Source organism: Pagrus major, chromosome 8, assembly GCF_040436345.1.
Source record: "Pagrus major chromosome 8, Pma_NU_1.0".
Lineage (NCBI taxonomy): Eukaryota > Metazoa > Chordata > Actinopteri > Spariformes > Sparidae > Pagrus > Pagrus major.
The window spans coordinates 7,498,532-7,514,189 of NC_133222.1; the positions used below are offsets into that span (position 1 = coordinate 7,498,532).

At 43.2% G+C, this 15,658-nt stretch overlaps 1 protein-coding gene across 1 annotated transcript in view; it reads left to right on the forward strand.

Annotated features, from left to right (window-relative positions):
* wwox (WW domain containing oxidoreductase) overlaps nucleotides 1–15,658 on the forward strand; it is a 138,318-nt gene that overhangs the window by 47,499 nt on the left and 75,161 nt on the right. The window lies entirely within an intron of this gene.

Genomic DNA, 15,658 nt, shown 5'->3' on the forward strand with positions numbered 1-15,658 from the left:
GTAAGAGAAAAAAACATGTTTGACAAAGTGTTTTATAACCTTGTGACTGCACAGACTCCAGAACCAAATAGCCACCAGAATGGACTGGTTAACATTTGTTCTTATTCCACCAGAAGTAGCTCTGTAGACTCTGCTCTGTCCCTTACTCAGCCTATATATTTGTCTTGGCACGTTCCTGGGAGAGAGGAGAGGAAAAGGATGGAGAGGGGTTGATCTGCTGAGTGCTGAGGGCTCAGGGAGAGAGTCTGGGTTTCACAGATAGAGAGATATTCTGTGCTTTGTTTTCCTCTTCCCCCTGTCACTGTTTATTTAACTCTGAGAGGCAGTTCCCCTATCCTCTCACAAGGGTAGGCGATATTCCAGATCCTGTGTACTGCGACTATTAGGTTACAGTAAATGCACTGCACAAACTCAAGTCTCTACTCGTATGCAGTCATGTACTCCACAGTACTAAAATAATAAGCTCTCTGTCAAATATGTTTTTACCATGTACCCCATTCCCATCAGGAGAACCTATTACCAGGATTTCTTCAGATGCATTATCTTAAGTTCGGAGTCATATTAGCTGGCTGGCTAAAGACTGTCTGAGAGCAGAGATACTGTAAAGACATTATGTCCTCACAGGCTGATACAAAGAGAGGAGGCCAGGTGCTGTGCCAGAGGGACCTGAAGTTTTTATCTGTTTACAAGTTTAATTTTGAAGCAACAATAAAACCAGATCCCCTCAGAGAGATGACACTCTACTCTGATGATGATGGTGTTGGGAGTTAGCATGCCTCCATGACCCTGGGAGCTGTATTTTTGGTAGGGTCACCCTTGGCAAACTGGTCTCTGGTAAGGGGCTACATGGAATGCCATTCTCTGCCATTCGAGGATGGAGCAGAAGATGTTGCAGGAGATACAGCTCTATCAAGTATGTGTAGGTGGGCTACACACTATACTGACTTTGGAACAAAACTACTGCATACCTCCCTTTTTTAAGGAGGTACCCATGGGGACAGGAGCTGGTCCAGTGTCAGGATACTCATGATCCTCTGGCTGTTGGCTTTTCAGTTTCCTTCTTTATTTGAGAGCGTGGCCTCTCTTCTTCTGTGACTTGCAGAGAGGAAGTTACTGAGTATCCAGCTTTCCTTTAGTCCCTGGTTTTGGTAACAGGCAGGGCCTGGGGACTAGAAGAATATTTTATTTTATCATATATTTATATATATATATATCATACAATGTACAACGTAGTGAAACTGTTTCTTTTCATTTAATCCATCCCAGGGATCAGGCTAGAGGCTAGTGCCTTAGTCAAGGGCACTGAGAATTAACCACTCAGATGAGATTTAATGATTGATGAATGATTCGATAATGATTGAGAAACCTCTGGAGAGGGGTGACTGGAGCCCCTTTTTCGCTAAATTAGCTCTGGTTCTTGAACTGGTTCTGTTCAAGATTCTTGGAAGCTAGGTGCTGTCTTGCGAGGCAGCTGGTGTCTGGTGTTTTGAGCGGAACCAACATAATCAAGGATGCGTCATCAACGGGGGGCTTTGCACAGTATACAATGATCTGTATAATATGACACAACCACTTCAATTCGCACTTCAAGTCAAGGAAAACCTGCTGTTCTGTTATTGGACCTCTGTGCCAGTCACACACTGCCCATAATGAACACCAAGTTTTAGTATATCATCTCGTAAATGTAAATGGCAGACATTAGTTAAAGATCAGTGAACAACTTCTTTAACTGTAGTTGTATCATCTGATCGTGAGTCTTGATCAAGCTGCAGGTGGGTAGGAGGGTAGAAGAACTGCTAACCATAACTGGAGATATTGTCAGCTGATGGAAGGGGCACATTGAGGAACTCAAACCAATGAACACAACCTATAGGTTGCAGAGCCTTGCCCATTCCACTGGTGGAGTGGACTCAAGGGTGTGCTCCAGTTACGTGGATGTCAAACTGCTCAGCCTCTTCTGGAAAGAAAGGAGGGTATGGATGGTGGGGCTTATTGTAAAACCTCAGACTGAGGAGAAACGTTGTAGATTCCTGATTTGTGGAACAGTGGACAAGCTTCCAAGGGTAGTGAAGGAGTCATTGGAGGTTAATCATCCAGTCAACATCTTTTTGATGGATTTTGAGAAGGCTTATGGCAACGTCACCCTGGGGTGTCTTGTGGGAATATGGAGTGCCAAAGCAACTGATATTTTGTGGACAAAATTTCTCGATGCAGCCGGAGAACAGAGAGTGTCAATTTGGTTGGCCCAATTTGGGAATGCATCTCTTTCTGCTTATTGCGGGCGATGAAGTTTCTGTTGGCTTCATCAGACTGTGACTGTGTGCATCCAGTGGCAATTTGCAAAACTGTCACTAAAATTGACCTTTTTATCAATTGTACCTCAGTTGTCACAGCCTGTCACACAATTTTGATATGCAGTTGAAGCTGATGAAGCATTACATCTACAGTAACTATTGCTGTCAATGGCATTCAATTAGATCATAATATATAATACTGCTTACTGATAAAGTTTCCTCTCAAGGCAATAACAGCTCAGAGTGGCGACTGTTGTCAGTGTGTGAGGATGCATCTGCATGAGGGCGCATAATAAATCACCGCATGAGAGTCTTCATAGCATGTGTGTGTGTTTCTATAAGGTGATGTTAGGTGCCTGAGGTTAATGTCCTCACACACTTTGGGTATGAACGATAAAATCCAACAGTGTGATTTATTTTAGTCTAAGTTGTGTCCTCTGCTCTACAAGACTTTTCAATTGATAGCAGCACTCTACCCTTTAGGCTCCATCGTCGCCTAATATATGCTTTAGTTTGACTATTACATCTTTCCATTAGCTGCTCTGCATACTTTATCAATTTAGTGTTTGCACTGAAGGGAAAATGTGATGTGTTGAAAGGCAGCGTGCTGGAGTTTTAGCGAAGCGTCATTCTTATCCATCATGTTTGACAGACACAAGGCCTCAGGCCGTCATTTGTCTCTCCTCCCTCTGACATACGATGAGAGATGAGAGGATCCGCTCCTCAGCACCTTTCACAAAATGCCAAGCTGAACATTTCCTCAGTTTGACCATTTATGTCACAAAACACTCCTTTTTTTTCTTTTTCTTTTACCTTTTGATATAGTTTTTCATCACTCGCTGTCTTGTTTCAGTCTTTGAATCCGGTCTGTGTTGATTTTAGTCGGACCAAAATTTGTTAAACATGCTTTTTAATCAGCTGATTTGGAAATGTTCCCCAGGAGTGCACAACACTTCTGTGTTTTGTGTGTGTCTATGGTAAGGGTGCGTTAATGTTTTGGATGTGAGCACACAGATGCAATTAGCGGAGCGGTTCCTCCTCCAGAAAGAGGCTATGGCTTTCCTACACGTGGTTAATTAAACGTAGTGTAGATGTTAGTAAATATTAAAGGACAAAGGTAGAGCTAGTAATTAAATTCTGGTGTGCTGACACAGCGATTAGCCAAAACTCATGTCTGATAAAGGCCACACACAGACATACACACACAGACACACAGACACACACACAGATACAGAGGCGCACCCTTAAGCTGAGCATTTGCTCTTATTTAAATCTGGGCTTGATAAGGCCCCTGAAAGTGTATCCTCTTTAAAATCCCACTCCTCACTCCTTCTGCCCCCACATTAAGGGCTTAATAAAACAGTGATATTATTTCAGTTATTGGTTGCAGGGATATGAAGATGGTATCGCTTTAATTGCTTGCGTACGCTTGCGGGATCCATGGAGATTGTTCTGGGATGCAAACACAAGCAGAATGTCGACTCCAAAAAACAATCACAAAGCCCCCGTGTGTGTTCTTGCGCAAATAACCAGCCTCTCATTTAAAACACAGGTTTGATTTATAGGAGCACAGGTGGAGTGATATACAGTTGCGCTACACACACACATGGACGAGCAAACACACACACACACACACGCACACGCACATGAATTCACAATACGGTGACTGCTGAAACACCTGGAGCTACATGTGGTCCTAAATCTTTAATTTGATTGTTGTAGTAAAGGCGAGGAAATGTCATGTCAGGCCATAAGCCCTGTACTTGGTCAGCCAATCATGTTCATGCTTTGCTGCCTCATTAATTGTGCTTCGTGCTCTCTTATTTTATCACTCTTGCCCTCCACTTTTATCTCTTTGCTGTTTTGCTCGCGAGCATTACCAAAATATATTTTGACTCGATTTTGCATTCTTTGTGTTGTGACTTCCACTTAAGGCAAAGAAACTTCTCTATTAGCAGGGAGCACAGCCCACTCCGCTATTGATGTACAGAGCTGATTCCATTTTGCTGAGTTGAGAAAGGCATCTATAAAGAGCCATGACATTTTAATCAGCCAAACTATCTCTCACTAACATCATGTTCCCCTCCCCGTGCCTTGATCTACTTATCAGAGATTGTGCGACCAGGCCTGGAACTCCTGTTTCTTTAATTCAGCGTGTTTAGAGTGGGAGTTTTCCCTGTGTCCTTTGGTGTGATTATCAGCGCTGAATGATCTGGCCTGCAGTGGTGTGTACTGTTCGTGTACAGTATGCGCCTGGATGTATATGTGTGTGTGCGTCATAGTGAGAGCAGCAGTGGTTATCACAGTTCTGTTTAATGCTCAAAATTTGATTGACGCCGATTTTAGTTGATTTATTTGATGTAGGATAGTACTTCAGGATAAGATTCCAGGCCTTTGACAGTGTATGCTTATTAGACAGTAGACTTTGAATCCAAACATTCAAACAGCGCAGAATGAATTTCAGTGACTGTCGCAGTTATTAGTTGGGCTGTAACCTTTGTGAAGTTGTCACCGTCCTGTCGCGCTGTAACGCCGACCCTGTGACATTTTGTTGACTGACTGATTGCTCCCTCAAGATCGGCGTACCCTCAGGCTCCAAGCAGCTGTGCTCAGCCTATACTCATCTAATCTATACCTTAACTATAGGCGCAGACAGTGCTGAGCTGAATGGAGATCAGTGTGGGCAGTGCTCCACTACCTCATCATCCACTGTAATGGATAGAAAGAGGGGAGGAGGTGTTGTGGGGAGAGGGCCTAAGAGGCTCTGCCGGTCCAATCAGACACCTCACTTCCCCAGGGGCCGGTTTCATCAGCGCTCTCGCCTGGTCCCCATGCTTCTTAGCGTTTTAGCGTGATTATTTTACCCAGGATCCTGCCTCGGGCACCAGGCCACCTTTTTACATATGCACAGGCTGAACTTTTGACCAGGCACCAGCAGTCAGGGCTGTATTAGAGAAACGGTTGTTCAGTCAGGAGTATTGGGACCGCCGTGCCTCCTCTGCTGAGCCTTGCCTACTGTGACCAGGAGCTCTGCACCTCGGGGGTTAACCCAGAGACAGGTCCTGCGACGGAGACATCAGCATTCCCATAAAACAGACGTGCTGTGAGGTCGGACGGTTGGCGCTGTCTGTGAGCGTGGCAGCCACTTTTACTTCAGTGTTCTTTATCAGTTTCTCTCCTGCAGACAGACGTGAGGTCAGGTGCTCTATCTGCTATCTGGTGTAGCACACAGTCGCAGTGGCTCTGCTGCACACCCAGGCAACCTGTCTGTCTGTGTGTGTGTGTGTGTGTGCTCTGCTGTTGTGTGTGGTGCTCAACCATGTGGAAAGAAAGAGGAGCAGAGGTCCCCAATCTACCCACCAGCCCCCCTTCTCCTCAGTGGGGTTAGATGAGCTGCCAGGCCTTGTAATAGAGTCCTCTTGGATGATTAGGAGCTACACAGGAGGGGGTCAGCTCCAGTCTGACTGGAGACACTGTGTAGATTTTCACCTCAGTGGTGTAGACAGAATATTACACATTATGCTAACTGCTACGAGGTTAACAGACGCAGAGAGGACCTCTGTGATGATGAACGGATTTCCTTTAGAGAAGGGGTTTTAGATCATTTTGGACGAGCTAGATGAATGTGAGATTCCTGTCAGACACTCCCTGCTGTGCTGCTGCACTATGTGCAAGAGAGAGAGACAGAGAGAGGGAGAGAGAGAGAGACAGAGAGAGGGAGAGAGAGAGAGAGACAGAGAGGGGGAGAGAGAGAGACATAGAGGGAGAGGAAGATGTGTTGGTGTAGGGATGGATAAAAGCATACAATCCCATTTGGCTGTATTGACATGTGTGTTCCTGCCCAATCCTGTTACTGGGATTATTGTCCACGGAGATACCATTTCATTAAAGAAAACACACGCTGCTCAGACACACACACACACACACACACACACACACACACACACACACACACACACACACACACACACACACACACACTAGCACACACACACACACATACACACAGACATACACGCACACACACATAGTGGGTGAACAGAGATGGCCTGGGGCCTGGTTATGTGGTCCATTGCACAGGGAAACTGTGTAAATGGTTTATTGTGGATGAGTTGATGTGATGGAGAGCGTGTCTGGATCAATAAAGAACCAATCAAATGCTGACAGTCTGCTACTGTATGCAGTCAGTCATTCACCCCTCCTGCCTGCGTACAGTTATACAACATGAGTGTGAAGGAGGCACGAACAATATCCGCGTGGAAGGCAGGAGAAGTTGAAGAAGAAGATCATTTTTTTTTAACAATCGACAATTTTTTTAAATACATTTATGAACGCTGCAAATCAGTTTTGCCTCTGTTATAAAATGTCTTTCTCTGACTGTCTTGTTTTTCAAAGAAACGTTACTTAAAGCTTCCACCACATCCTCTCTGCTCCTTCCAGCTCCAGACACCTCAGGGAGGCCATTAGGACGTCTCCCCAGCCTGGGTTGTCTGAGTCTGGGCTGAATCTGAGTTGGGGCCGGGCTAAATTACCCCAGAGCCACAGGTCAGAGCCAGCTAGACCCTCGTTGCCAAGGGACTCTCTCTCTCTAATAGAAGGGATCAGAACAGGCCAAAGAGCCAGAAACTGACCTGGCCAGAGAGACATCCTTTACTCACTTACCCTCGACTCTTCCACTTCGCCTCCTTCACTCTCCATCTCTCTTACCTTTAGAGCTTCACAGCTTTTCTCCTGTGACCCTCAGTGAGGAGAAAGATGTAACCTATCACCCCTTCCTCACCTATTCACTCCTATTGCTTTCCTCCACTGACCCCTCCCCTCCAACTCGACCCACAAAAACACACACACACACACACACCGCTCCCTCCCCTCTTTGTTGTGACATGGAGCTGATGGACTATTTTTCAAATTGATTTCAAAAATGTACATAAGCAGCCGATCCCCTAGCCCAGATTACCTATTGATTTTTAATATGAAAAGCTCATTATATAAGCAGGAACTGCAACACAAAAAGCTAGCCAACCTTTGCATAAATCCTTTAATTGAATTTCCAGAGCCCGTGGTTCTACATTTTTTAATTAAATCCATTTCTTTTTTTAAGGGTTGCTGTGTAATTTGCATGCTGTGAAGTGGGTGCTGTCCCAGATAAAGTGCCATTGATCCTTATTAAGGCTCACCTCTGGGCTCGCTGAAAACCAACCGCAGAAATTAAATGTGCTCATGGTGCATACACTTATTGCCCGCATGATAGGATTAGAGGCAGAGGGAGAGAGAGAGGGAAAGAGAGGGAGGGAGATAGAGATGGAGAGAGAAGGAGTGATGGGGTGCGAGGTGGGGAGAGAAAGGAAAGGGGGGAGGGAGGGGGTTATTATTAATAGTTGTTCATATTAATGTAATATTTCACCTTTCCTCCTCTGGGGTGAGCTTGTTTATAAATACAGCTTGGTCTGGTTATTATTTGGGTTTCTCATCAAACACACTGTAGTCTGGTCTGTTCGGTGTGATCTCACAATATGGTTGTAGCATTTAAATTCAAGATATGGCTGCATGTTCGTGTGTGTTTCCAATCTTTAACCCATTTTGAAACACGCACCTCTTTGTATTTCTCGCTCCTGATCGTACGATTACGTGCAAACGAAGCCAATGCTCATATCTCTCATTGATCTTTCAGGAGGTCATGCTCTGCAATCTTTCTAAGTAGAGGCTGTTTAACTACCTGTTTAGATTAAATGATACTTAATTTTCTCGTCCTTACCCTACTCAGTGTCAGGTAACCGAGACTGTGCGTGTACGTGTGTGAGTGGCGATTTTTATCCTGCGTTTGTGCTCTGTGATAGCTTCCAAAGCGGGCCTCTCCCTCCTTGTCTTCCTGTGTGGCTGTATATGCAGACGGTGGAGTAAATCAATAGGGATTAACCTGTGACCCCAGCCACATACTTATAGCCCAGTCCTCGCTGCTCACACATCTCTCATCAGTTTCACTTAAACACTGGACCTCACTCAATAAGGCACCGCACACTAATTCATTTCAAAGATGGAGAGGCCCCTATCACGGACCTCTCTTCTCTCTCACACATGCATAGACACTTACATGCTCATAGACAGATAACAGAAAATATGTAGTTCAGACAACGTAAACAAAGATGAGATGAATTTCAGGGCCGCAGCATCACAGATAGTAAAAGAAAAGTCATCAGATTTTCCATGTTAGTGCGCATATACTGTACACACATACTGAGGCGATAAGATTAGGACGGCAACTAATTATTTTTTCCGTTTTTCTTCTGATTATGTACTTGATTCATCGATTAATTGTTTGGTTATAGCAGGGGTACCTAAGAGGGTTCTAGGGGGTCCCGAGCCAAAAGGGGGAATATTTATTTTCACTATAATACCATCCCTAAGTAACACAATGACAGAATGTATGACTGTTGGGGCCATACAGTACACTTTCTCTAGTAAAACATCTAAAAGCAAACATCTTATCAGATGGGGGTCCGTGGTCTAATCTGTGTCAGATTAGGGGTCCTTGACGTGAAAGAGGTTGAGAATCACTGGTCTGTAGAATAAAAAGTGTTAATATATAAAAGTAGAGGGTCAAAAATGTCCATTACATGTTCTCATAGACAGAGGTGATGTTGTTAGAGCGCTTGTTTTCTCATTTTACTATCACAAAGAGCAGAACAACCACTTCATATTCACATTTAAGATGCTGAGTTTTGCCACTTTTTACTTTAAAAAAGGAAGTTGTTGCTAATTCAGTTTATGTGGATCAAATAATTGACTAATTCACAAGTTCTTGGAGCGCAAAACAAGATTAAAGAAAAATTAAAGAGAAATAGAGAAACAGAAAGACGAAATTAAGTCTAGCACTAATTTACAGACCAAATCTCACTGTGAAATTCCTGCCACCACCACATTAGAGGTTAAATGACTGTGTTGCTAATAGCGTTGAAAAAAAGAAGAAGTCACATTTGAAGTATTTAATGGCAACCTGTTTTTGTCAGAAGCGCTGTCCCTGTTACCATGGATAATTAAACCAAAAGTCCACTGCTAGAAAATAGCAAAGGTTATTGAGAAAATGTTCCATTTGTGTAATTTGGGTGAACTGACCCTTTAAGCGCTGTGCTCTTTTATGCTTTTACTGGAGTCTTCCTGGTTTTCCTGGCTGAAAATGACAGTACAAGACATGTCAGAAGGTGAAATATTAGCTTATTTTAGTTGGTTATTTTTTCCTTTAGGCAGAGAGAAGAGAAGAAATGGTTACCACCATCTGAAAGACTTAATTCAGTCTGTAAAAGTTCCTTAATTGTGGAGGATGTCTGTCTCTTATCCACAAACACAAACACACTTTCTTTCTCTTCTTTTCTGTCTTCCTCCTGGAATATTGACATCGGCTGACTGATTGGTCTGATGTCTCACTATCTTTTGTGTACATGTGAAAGTGTGTGTGTGTGTGTGTGTGTGTGTGTGTGTGTGTGTGTGTGTGTAGAGTGGTGCAGTGTCAGCAGCATGTGCTGCAAGTATTGACCCAGGCCTGTCCTCTGCTCTGACTGGCTCTTGTCCCTAACTTGTCATCTCTCTCTCTCTCTCTCTCTCTCTCTCTCTCTCTCTCTCTCTCTCTCTCTCTCTCCATGGTTAGTTGATCAATGTTTTCCCACCTTTTAATAGTCATTGTCAAATCTCCACCAACTTAAGGAAAAAAATCTCTGAACTTCTCTGATTCTGCCGGCTTTGTTTTGTTTCTTCTGTCATATCGTCGTTCTCCATTACATACCCTGCATTAAAACATATTCGTCTGATAGGGGTTAGAGATGTGAATGACCTCAGTAATGTACAGATTAGTACCTGGGAGCTCAGCAATGCTTTTAACCCACAAACAGGTTCATATAATGCTCGTCACTGAGTGATGCTGGAAGGTCAGATCACACAAACAGAGAAGGTTTCTGTTCTCCTGGGACAAATCGAAATATGAAGGAAGTCTCACCTCTCCTTCCCCCTGATTGTATAAACAGGTGATTCATTTCCTGTATTTTGCATTTTAATTTTCAGCGACATTCTTCCTTTTTACATTCGCCTCACCCACTTTCTCTTTTACTCTTTCTGTTAGTACATCTCTGTTAGGAGGGCAAAAACATGCAGTAGCGACTCACTGAGGTGAAACAAAAGGCTTTGATTTCCCTCATTTCATTTCATAATCCAATCAATCAGACTAAAACAGCTTGGTTCCTTTTCTGTCCTCCCCTAACCAACCAACCATACATATTTACACACACAAGCACACGGAGCGCCTCCTAAATGCATGTGGAGCAGCTCGTTGCAGTAGTGGGGACCCCCCCTGAGGTTACACCACTCTATGTGTTATTGATTGCAATGCTGTTGCATGTTGTGCTCAATCATGTGTTCCATGCATCTAGCGTTGTCCTCTCCCACCTGGCCCATTAGATTAGACTAATGCATTCAACCATTGATTAGTCATTACACTCAGACCTGATCAGCCAATCGCCTACCTGGTTTGACTCTACTTGACCTGTGAACCCTGGCTCTCGTGTCATCTCGCCTGCTTCAACATGTTAAACACACACGCGCGGCTCACAGCTCCATCTGATATGTTACCGTGTTGGAGCGGGTTCAGCCGGGTTCACTACCTGTATGATATTCGATACTGATAGCATTTGCACGCATTTCCTAATCACATGCAACAGAGAGCTATAGATTTTATCATCGAGCATGGAACTGTTGAACCTGCCATTGATCTTGAAATTTACCACGAACGAGCTGGTTGATTTTAGCGCATAAGAGCTCCTTACAGGAGTCAGAGTGAAACTATGAAGAGTTTTCATCTTTCCCAGCCCCTCAGTTCCCTCCATGTTTATCTGCGAACATAAACTTGTCCCCTACTGCCTGGAATGTCAGTACATTTACTCTTAGAAGTGGAAACAGACAACTTTTTGCCCCATAGCGTCTCGAGGTGGTTGTGTGGTAGTTGCTTTTGCATTGACAAAGTCACAATTACCAACAGCACAGCACAAAACATTAGTTTATTCATTCATTTCGTCTATAATGGAGACAAAAAAGCAAAGAAAAATAGTGCTGGTCTGCCAGGCTGTCTGGATCTACATTTTTCTCTAGTCACTATATCGTGCATTTACTTTAAAATGATATTTGTTATGGTAAAAAAACTTGTTTATTACCAGCTGAAGTAAAATTTTGAGGTATTTTACTCAAGTATTTCTATTTTATGCCACTTTATACTAGAGGGAAATATTGTACTTCTTTCTCTACTACTTTTATCTGTTCAGAAATGTATTGAGTATTACACTTACAGACTGTTCAACTCACAATGTATTAAAATCAATGAAGCAGAACCGCAGATACAAACAACCTGGCAGTAGGGCTGGGTAGCATTAAAAAAAAAGGTTGATACCGATACCTTGACATCGATAATGGTTCCTGAACGATGCTTTTTTTCCATACCAATTTTTATGAAATCCATTTTAACAAAAGATTACACATTACACACACACATGGTGAGTCCCGTGTCCGTCTGCCTCGGGACAGCCAATAACCAGCACCATTAGATCTTGGCACAACAAGCATGCTGCATGCTTATTGGCTCACTGCCGCTGATGAGATTTAATAATCTAATGACAAGACATTTTTCGAGGCAATTTGGTTGGCGCAATAAAAGTATTGAAGTTCGATACCCAGCCCTACCTGGTGGCTACATTACCCACAATGCAACTTGACTGCTGTCAGTTGGGTCAGAGATTCTTGTATTATGCTAGTAGTGGCTAATGTAGCCTCAAGCCGCCTACAGAGCTCTGGTGAGATTGTGCCTTTGTAACTTCACACGCCCAGCTTTTTTTCTTTCTTGTGTAAAATTGTCGCACTTCCCCTTTAAAGGTAGCTTCATCTTAATTTGCAATCAAAATAAAAATGCTGTTTACATGTTAGTCCATCAGCAATAACCCTCCAATAATATGATATGTAATATTATAACTCTGGCAGGGTCAGTTGCAAGACTTTGACTTCTAATGTTGTCTTTTTATCTTGCAGTTCTTCTACTTTAACTTAAATAATCTACTGTACACGCTTCCTCCACACTCCTGTATGACCAAACCAGACTTTCCACATTAATACACAGCACACCAGAAGGAGAAATTGTCTCTCTGTCGGCTCTGCCTGACCATCCAATGTCAAGACTCTCACCTTGACAGTGGTTCTTAAGAAACAATACATCCCCGTCTCCTACCACTCCCATCCTCCTTATTTGCTCTTTTCCTTCTTTGCCCGTCTCTACAGTATTGAGTCAGTCTATGTGAGGAATTGCTGTTTTAGGGACAGTCCCATTGATATGTGTGGTTGTGTGTGTGAGCTGAGCGATTGGGGATAGATGTCCTCATTGGATATGAGCTGGCTACTCCGTGGCTCTGCATTAAATTTGTATTGAATGGGAAATTAATGATTGGATAATTTTATTGATGTTTCTGGTATTGAACATATAAACAAAATGTTCTTTTGAAGTATTGTGTGAGTGCTGCGCCCTGGGGGGGAGGGAGCAGTCCCAGTTGTGCTTAAGAAAGAATAAGTCCATGTTAAGTCCATAGCGTATTGGAAAAGAGAGCGAATGGATCAATGGAGACTTGGTGCTTGAGACACACTTTAATTGTATTATTTTCTTTCAGATTTCTGCCCTCCCACATCCATCTCAACACAGCGGTGACAGATTTGATATGTATTGCCGACTTTGTCATGAAGACAGATTTGAATTTATCGAACAGTTTCAAAAAGGGATTTGTTCTGCTTTTATCAGTAGACCCACATGGACCATAAGGGGTTGTAGTTATAGTGTAGTGTTTGACAAAGGAACTGTTTTCACTCATTTTTTTTTTCCTGACGCCTTTTTTTGTGTACGTTAAATCGATGCTGCACCGCTGCTGCTTGGAAGTCTTCCGAATCAAAAACTTACAACTTTCTCAAAGATGGAGACGGGCTGTTTCTTTTACTGTGAGTCGGATGGGAACAGATCAAAGAGATGAGAGATGGCGAGACTCTGAGTGGAGGAAACTTGTTTAATTAAAATGAAGCGATGAAGAGGGGATAGAGGGATGTTCTTTGATGCGTGTACTGGATGCACTGTATACGTTCTGCGGTTATTACACGCGATTTTTGTTTAAGAGGTTCAAGCCGAGGGTGGGACGGTAGGAGGTGTTGCAGACGCAAGGAAGGAAAGAAGGAAGGAGTGAGCTTGATGAAGTTTCTGATTATCCCACCTCCTCTGGCACAGGGAAGAATTACTGAATGCCATTTGGGTCAGTGCTCTTTATGGAACTACATTTATGAAATACATCTCTCCCCCTCTTTCTTCCTCTCTTTCCGTCTCTCCCTCTCTGTATCCCTCCCGTCCTCCCTCCCTCTCCTCTAATTGGAGATGCAATAAAGGTGTGTGGGGTCAGTGGTTCTTCAAGGTGAGGCCGCGTGTGTGTGTCTCACTCTAATGTTCTCCTCCAGACGGAGTAGTTCCTGCCGCTCCAATCTCGCGTTTTCTGCCTCGCTCACAAAAACCACGGGCCTAAAACCGTCGTCCTGCTCCTCAAATAACTTAACTCACACCGCTCGCCTATTCTGTGCGAACTTTCCCTTCAGTAATATATGGCTCTATCAGTCTGTAGCTCTATGCTTCCTGCCCTCCTCTCTCAACTCTGCTCCGTGTCCTTGTGCCAGCCTGTTAAAGCCAGAGGGCACGCTGTGGGTGAATCAGAGACGGAGCTCTGCCAACACACCCAGCGGGAGAGGCCCTGCCAAGGGTGCCAAGGCCTCTAGAGAGAGAGGAAAAAAGAGGAGGATGTGAGAGGGGGAGGAGAAGAATTTGAAGATGGAAGTGAATCAAAGAAGATGAATAAAGAAACTTAAAAAAAAAAAAAAAACTATACTGAGAGTTTTAACATGGTAGAAAAAAATACAGTTTATATCACAAGAAGGAAAAGAGAGAAAACTTTTCTTTCATTTCTTCTCCTGATTATGTTTTTTGTGTTGAGGATCCAGAGCTGTTCCAAAGCCACAAGTTCACAATGAAGTGCAAGCTCTTTGTCTGAGGAGCGCACCAGCTCACCCAGTACCCTTTCAGACCAGTAGGGGTCATTGTAGTTCAACTGACTGAGCAGAGGGAGCCCATCAGTGAGTGTCGGAGCGGCGGGACAGACAGCTGCGGTTCATTTGCTCTTGAGTCACAACTCTGTTATCTCAGGCTTCTCTGAATGTATGGAATAAAGGATTTTGCATTTATTTAAACAGGCACTTTTTCCACCCACATATTTTCTAATCATTTTTCATTCTGTTAAACTTTTTGATAACGGTGGGAGACATTTAATACTTGGTGACCTCTGCAGGAGGCCTCGGGTCAGTTGGGTAGATGCACAACGCAACACTCACCGAGGCTCAGTGGATCTTTTGATTGAAATCGTCATGATTCCTTGTTATGTTTTGACGCAGATGTATAAGGAGAGTAAGATCAGGTTTATGCTTGTGAATGAGCAACACACACCCTCTGCCTCACCTGCCATTTCAGCCTAATTGATTTAGCGCCTGGTCACTTGGTAATTTAATGTCCAGGATGAGGCAACGTCTTTGCTTCCAGGTATTGTTTGAGACACCATTGTTGAGGCAATAATTGCAGTCTGTTCTCTTTTTAAAGGCTTTCCCTTTCAGCAGGGTTGTTAGGGTGCTGATGAGAGGCACTCTCTCTTTCTTTCTTTCTTTCTTTCTTTCTTTCTTTCTTTCTTTCTTTCTTTCTTTCTTTCTTTCTTTCTTTCTTTCTTTCTTCCTCTTTGCATCTTTATTCATGTTTTTGCTTCATACAATCACACCACTCGCATCTCTGAGACTTTTATAAATGTATTAGGATAGTACACTCAAAGACAAACTTATTATTTTGTTAAACGTTTTGTAAAAACGGCAACAAAAGTCACCTCAAATGTGTATTGAGGTGTTACAGATCTATAACTTCTATATTTGTCCCTCCTCAACTCTCCGCTCATTTGAAAGTCTTATTCTCCACCCTTAATTTGTGTATACAAATTAAGCATGCCACCGCTGCCATTGACCTCCAGTAGATGAATATTAGATGAAGCAGCAGCCAATACGTGAATAGCTGAGTTCAGGACGGCAACGATTTTAATGGCAGCGAGCAGCCATTAACAGTATATCTGAAAATAGACAGAGGATTTTCCATAGATCATTAATGACGGGAAATCCATCCCTCTTTCCCTTCCTCCATCCTTCGATATATATCTCTTTTCTCCTCTCTTTCTATTTTTCTACCTTTGCTGTATTTCACCCCATGTCATTTTTTATTTGTGCTC